The following is a 7046-nucleotide window of genomic DNA, read 5'->3' on the forward strand; positions in this document are numbered from 1 at the left end:
GTAAAATAACATAAAAAAAAAAAAAAAGTGAAATAAAGAGTAGGCTGTTCAGTATAATTCACAGGCCTGTGAGAATAAAAAGAAACAATCACAGAGCAATCTTGCAAACTGCTGAAAGGATAACAGTATTAGGAGGAAAATGTTTATGACTAAGCTAAAATTGGTGGGAGTCAGATCAAGATAAAATTGGTGGGAGTCAGATCAAGGATTTGGGTGAGAGAGCCACACTTTTATTTTTACACAACCCAGTATTTTATAAACCTGTGGGAAATCAGTGTGCTGAAGTGGCAGAGTAGGATTTGAGGTCACCTGGCTCATAAATAGGGACAAGTTTAGGTGCTTCTCTTTTTTCTGACTCCCCAACATTCAGAGGGAAGGATTTTAGGAAGCTCTTCCCACCCAAACCCTTCCATGACTTTGTGCCTCCAGGTCACTGCCTCACTGCTGGAGATGCTTTATTTTGAGTAATTACATTCATTTCTTCAACAGGAGGACTTTTATAAGCTCTGATTTTGATTGATTTCTCATATGTGCATAATCAGCCAGCTAATTGTGTTTAAAGTGTGCAGAATTCTGTACGTGTCACAAAAGAATTTCACCAAAATTGATGTGTCCTAGAAAAGGCACTGATAACCTGGCAAAAACTTCATTGTCAAACTAATGCATGTGTCATTCAGGAATGTAATAAATCACAGTTCAAATGTCATGTCCACTCAGTAAACTTTAAAAAACTCAAACCACTCAAATAGTTAAGAAAAAAACCAAAAAATTATGAAAATCAAGAAATGGGGAATTCAGGGTTAGTCCAGTTCCTGGGAATGAAATTAATTTGTCTCATTTCACACAGACAGGAAAGGCAATAGCATTTGTGTGTGTTTGTTCTTAAGTTCTTTATAGCCTTTCATAGAATTCTCTATAATGAATTCTATATTATGAATTCTGTATTATGATGTTTTCCTGGTAATAACTTGGGGGGGTTGTGATTTTTTTTTTTCAATTCTTGAACTAATCTTAAGCACCACTTTTCAAATCTAAGAATCCCAAGCCCTGCCTATTTCATAACTCACTGAAATCACTTTCCAGGTGTAACCATGAACTTCAAGGTTCATAATTTTAAATAATATTCTCATTTACTTTGTTGTGCATGGCATGGATTTTGCTGTAACAGCAATACTTACATTCAAACTAGGGGAAAATAATTTAGGAAAAACATCATTTTTGCAGCAGTGGCTGAGATTGGAACAGAGCTTGTTAAATTCAAAGTTATTTGTGCATTTTGCTGCTTCTGATTCTGCACTACAGGAGGAGTTCAGGTTGTACAAATGTGCTTTTTAGTTCAGCTGCAGGAAAATTCATTACAGACAAAGTCAATAAAAATGGGTCATTTTAATCAAGTTGATGTATTTCTCCTCAGTTACACTTCTGCAAATCAATGGGAGCAAATCCATAGTTAAGAGTGTAACTTGCATAAGGTTTCAGTGACTTCTCCAGTGGCTGGAGAAAAATGCAGAGAAGGAATAATCAAAGTTTAATGTCTGAATCCTTCCAATGAGAAGATAATTTCTGTTTCTTGTCAAAACCTGTGATTAATACAGAAATTATCCATAGATTTTTTACTTTAAACCCTCCATGTAATGATTTTGGTTTTTTTGTTCCTTTCTGCTCCTGTTTGGAGCAGCTTTTCCACTGGTGATTTCCTTCTGTAGTGGCAGAAATTGGGGACTTGGGGTGGAAAATGAAGTGGTTGGGGATGGGGGTTGATATCCTTTAATTCCTCAGTTTTGGGAAGTTTTTCCTGTAGAAAACTCAGGAAAACAATGAGTGTCTCAGCCAGAGAAGGATTTGAAAGCATCTCCCAAGAGAAATGTCAGTATGCAAAATGGAATAATTTGTTTTGTCTCCACGAGATGATTTCTGAGAGAACAACTTGAGAGCATTTGTTTGGCTGATGGAAAAGATGAAACCTGAGGTGAAGCTGAGAGAGCAGAACTTGACTAAAATACATCTCTTACAGAGAATTCTCCTAATTAAATTGAAAAGTTGGCACCTTTGTCAGTCTTGGGCACTGAAAAGAGAATAATTTATGGCTGGTGGAAATCCCTGTTTTAATGGCACAAGGCTCAGCTAAAGCTTTCCCTGCACATTTTGAGGTCAGATCTTCAGAACTAAGATCTGGAATTGGTAAAAAAACAGGAGCACAAAGTTATTTTAAGGTTGGCAGCTTTCAGTGAGGAAGATCAGGACAATTCCATTCCATTCCAGGAGGCCCTCAGTGAGTTGGATTTGTTGTTTATTGCTCAACTCTTGTGAGTTTATAAAATAAAAACCACATTCCCATTTATCCTGAAAATATAAGAGAGGAAGATTTTATGTTTTTGATACAAATCTTCAAAGTTGTGTAAAATTGAACAACTCCTAGTTTAATTCATGGACTGATTTTATTTAGGATGCAGAATCCACGTGGATTTGGGAGATAAGAGGTTCTTCAGGAATTTTTTTTTCCTGAATTCCTTCATCCTGAATGCCACAAGAATCAGTTTCCATTTTGATTTTGGAGTCAAGTCCAAACAATTCCTATACACTGGTAGGAATCTGCTGTTTTCTTAATGAATGAGCTCATTCAAGAGAATCAGAAATTACTGCAGATAATTTAAAAAATAGACACAGAAACATTGTGAGGAGGAAAAAAAAAAAAAAGACACAAAAAATTGAAATTGAATCAATTAGAAAATTGCAGGCACCATGAATTTGGTGGCATTGTTTTTTTTATCTCAGCTGTGAGAGAGGACTCCAAAGATCCTCTCCCAATATTGAGATAATACACTTGTTTTTCATTAGCTGGCCAATATTTATCACTGAGATCCAGATTTTTCTTCTTGTAAGTGAAAAAAATCTTAAGATCAAGATTTTTCAACTTGTCAGGGGGGGATTTCTTAAGAGTCACAGAGCTCTCTGCTTATAAAGCTATAAAAAAAATCAAAAATTTAACCTCTCCTTCGCCACCTTTGAAAAATTTCATCTTGATTAAATCAAACTTAAGAAGTTTTGTCTGACTCAGTACAAGCAGTCAGGTTTAAGATTTGGAAGAGGCTTTGAAGTGTCTGGTTTGAATGGAACTCTAAATAATGTATCCATTGTACTTTTATTGCTGCACAAAAGAAAACCTTGTTCAGCAGCCTTTTGGTGGAGGGAGTTGTTACATTTCACTTGCTTTTGTGTGAAGAGAACGATTTCTCATCTCTGGGCTGCTCCTGAAAAAATTCCCAGCGTGAACTGAACAGAAAAGCAGTTAATAATTTACATAATATCTATTTTAAAACGTGTGCCTGAAGAAGAGCTGATGCTCAGATAGGGTTCAGTAAAAATGCACAGAGCCAGGTGGAGTTGCACTCACATTTTGAAACCAGAATAATTCTGATTTTAATAAGATTAACTGGGCAGGACTGAAGTTGTCACATCACCCTTGATTCCTAAAGGATCAAGAATTATTTTCTGTGTGAACTCCCTGCCTCCCCCAATTTGGGATCTCTTTATCAAGGTGGTTTCAAAGGGAGATGAAGGGATCAACATTGCTAAAAATGAAAACACAGAGAGAGGAGTGAAATGTAAAATCCCAGAAGGGTTTGGGTTGGGAAGGACCTTAAAATCCTCAAGTGCCACCCTCTTCCAGGGCAGGGACACCTGCACTGTCCCAGGGTGCTGCCACTATAAATCCATTTATAAATCCTTTACAAATCCCACTGGGTTGTGTTCACCCTCTGCTCATCCTCAGACAAATGCCTGGAAATCAGTTTGGGATGATTCTGCTGGTCATACATTTCCTGGCTTTAGGATTCTCCTAACAACTTGTTGTTTTTGGTTTTTTGGTTTTTTTGTTTTGTTTTGGTTTTTTTTTGGTGTTTTTTTTTTTTTTTTTTTTTTTTAAGAGTAATGTGGGAAAACAAATAATGAGCAAAAAAATCTTCTATGCTCATATTTTCCTTATCATTACTATCTGACACATATTCTGGTCTATTTTGGATCTTTTTCCTCAGCTTTGGCAATACTTAGGTTTTCTCTACAGCATTTCCAGGAGGCTTTTTTTGGTGTTTATTCCCTCTGAGTTTGGCTAGGGAATTCTGAAGGTTAGAAACCCATTTCCAGTCTCCTGGCAATCTTTCCATTTCCACAGTTGTTGCAAAGCTTTTCCTACATCCCCATTACATAAGTTAAATTAAGAACATAGGTCTAGTCGTAGTCATAATCAATTTTCTGATTATGTAGAGAAGGAAAAAGTGCTGGAGCATTAACAATTTTTAAAAGTACATTTAAATCATTACTCATTTATAGGGTTGCATTAATTTCTGAATAATGCAGCACTGGAGATGGATGATTCACAGCAGTGTAAAGTCTTTTGTAGTCGTTTAGAGCCTCATTATTTGAATCTATCACTCACTGTTCCCACCCACAGACGTTTCTTGAAGTGATCAGGCAAAAACTTTATGGGTGCAGATAAAAGGGAGAGCCTGGCTAAACAAATACAAGAACAGTTTTAATTAGGATGATGCTCCTGAGTTCCCCCAAAGTGCAGCCATTCCAAACTGGGGCAGGGCTCAGCTGGAATGAGGGTGGGATCCCAGCACCAGGCAGGGATCACAGCTCTTCCCACAAAAATAATGAAATAAATAAAAGGGTTCTGCAGTGCAGGAAAAGTGGAATTTCCAGGTTGATGGAAGAAATTGCTGACTTCGCACATCTGACACCAAAATGAACCCAAACCAAAGCAGTGAAGAGAGGAGGAATAAAACCAAGGGCACCTGTGGAGCCAGAGAGCTCCAAACTGCTGACTCAGCATTGCTTCACTTTATTTCTTCTTAATTTGCAAATGTTTTTTTTTTTTTTTTAATATATATTTATTTCCTCAGATAATGGCGCCTCTGCATTGATTTTTTTTTTCCTTCTTTGTTTTCTCTTTTGGAAATTTGATCTTCTGTTAGAGGTAGGGCTGAGTTATTAATGGAAATGTGAGTCTGGTGAGGGAGGCTGAGGTGCTTCATCAACCCCAAACAATGAGTTGGGTTTTATTTCACTCCCCATGGAGAAGATGAGAGAGATGAGCAAGTTCAGGTGCAGTACAACCAAGGGCTTTGATGAAAAGAAAGAAAAAAATTTGCTAAATTGAATATGAAGATTTTTTTTTTTTTTTTTTTTTAGATCTTTAGGAGTTATTTTAGGAAACATCTTTTGATTTATTAACTTGCATGCAGTTATCAGTTTTCATGCAGGAACTATAGGATGTAGGAATTCCTATGTAAATAGCTGTGGGCAGTTCTTGCTTATAGAAAAAATGTTTTTTTTCAGGCAGAGATTTGGTTTTCTACCTGTATTCATTATCTTAAAAGGTGAAAGATTTTATACTTTGATTTCTGATTTAGCAATTGACTTGCTGTGGGCAGGGACACCTTCCTCTATCCCAGGCTGCTCCAATCCCCATCCACCTGCCCTTGGACATTTCCACATCTTCTAATAGAAATTCTATTCCATGGCCTCACCACCTTCCCATTAGAGAATTTTTCAGTGAGAGCATTTGCAATGCCAGTGGAGCTTCTTCTCCTGGAGCTCTTGAAACTCTTGGAGCTGCTTCTTGCTGAGCTTTGGAAAAGGGAGGAGATGAAGGCACCTGTGTGACTGTAGGATGTGCCAAAGCACAGTGCAGACTCCCTGGAAATAGTGATTGAGACATTTGTTCTTACACAAAGGCTTCAGGTTGTTTATTTATTTATTTGCTTTCAGTATTTCGGCAGAAATATGAAAAAAGCTGCAAAGTACAGCTCAGTTAATGTCTGACACTCTTGAGTGTGTGCTGAGATCAGCACCCTGTGTATTAATCTAAAGGTTCTCACAGATAAATGTCCTCCCTGTTTATCATTTTCTTCTTTTAGACAGATTTTTGGCAGCTGGGCTGAAATGAATCCAACCTGGCTGGTGAATTCAGGGGAGCACTGAAGGTTTTGTGGGATGCTGGGCAGAGCCTCTTCTTCTTCTCACAGCAAGAAACCCAGGGGGGCATTTTGGATCACAAAAAAAAGGGATAAAATAGGAAAAAAAATAGGATTTTGGAGCATAAAATTGGCAACCTGTTCTGCTGTCCAGAGGATATTTGCTACAGCAAATATATATATATATACAACATTTTATATATATATATATATATATATATATATATATATATAAAAGCAGGATTTTCCCTACTCAGGGAACCAGCAGATGCTTTGCTGAGTGGTGGAGATGACAGAAAGTCTTTGCTGATAATTCCTGTTTATAATTATCCATATCTGCCACATTTCCACTCCTGAGCAGGGGACAAAACCTCTTGCAGGCCTGTGAGCCATTCCTCATGTTTTAGCCCAGAATGGTCACTGAGTGCTTCAGCCCATGGAGAACAGGGAATTTGGAGCAATTTGCCATTAAATTGAGTTTTTTGAGGGGCTTTCTGAGTGGTTTCTGAGCTGAGCTGGGTTTGCACCAGTCACCTCCCATTTTTCCTGGCTGTTGGAAATGAGGTGGTTCCTGCTCCTCCAGAATAAAGAGTGCACAAGAATTGAGCCATGAATATGGAAATGGTGCAGAAAACGTTAATATCAGATAAATTCTGCAGCTCAGTGCTTGCTGTGCCTCTCCAAACAGAGCCAGCAGATTGGTTTCCCCAAGGAAAGGCAGAGGATGGAGAAGTTCTATTTCTATTACCCAGAATTTGCATAGAAATGATTGCTTCCTGTGGGGCTGGAGGTGCTGAGAAAGGGGGGGATAAAAAGAGGAAATGTGATGGTAAAACACCATGATATCCTGATTATTTTTTAAAGATGGAAAGGAGGACTTGTTATATCTGCTTGTGGTGGTGATGATGGGGTCATTAAAGGTGTAATCACCTTGGAGCAAGGCGTGTTATTTTCTTGCCAAAAACCGGTAATGCTTTGTGATAGATTTTAAAAAATACAAAAAAAAACCCAAACAAAGCAACAAAAAAAATCTTGTTTTCTTGTTCTTATAAATAGCCAGACTTGCTC

Source organism: Erithacus rubecula (assembly GCF_903797595.1).
Source record: "Erithacus rubecula genome assembly, chromosome: 11".
Taxonomy (NCBI): Eukaryota; Metazoa; Chordata; class Aves; order Passeriformes; family Muscicapidae; genus Erithacus; species Erithacus rubecula.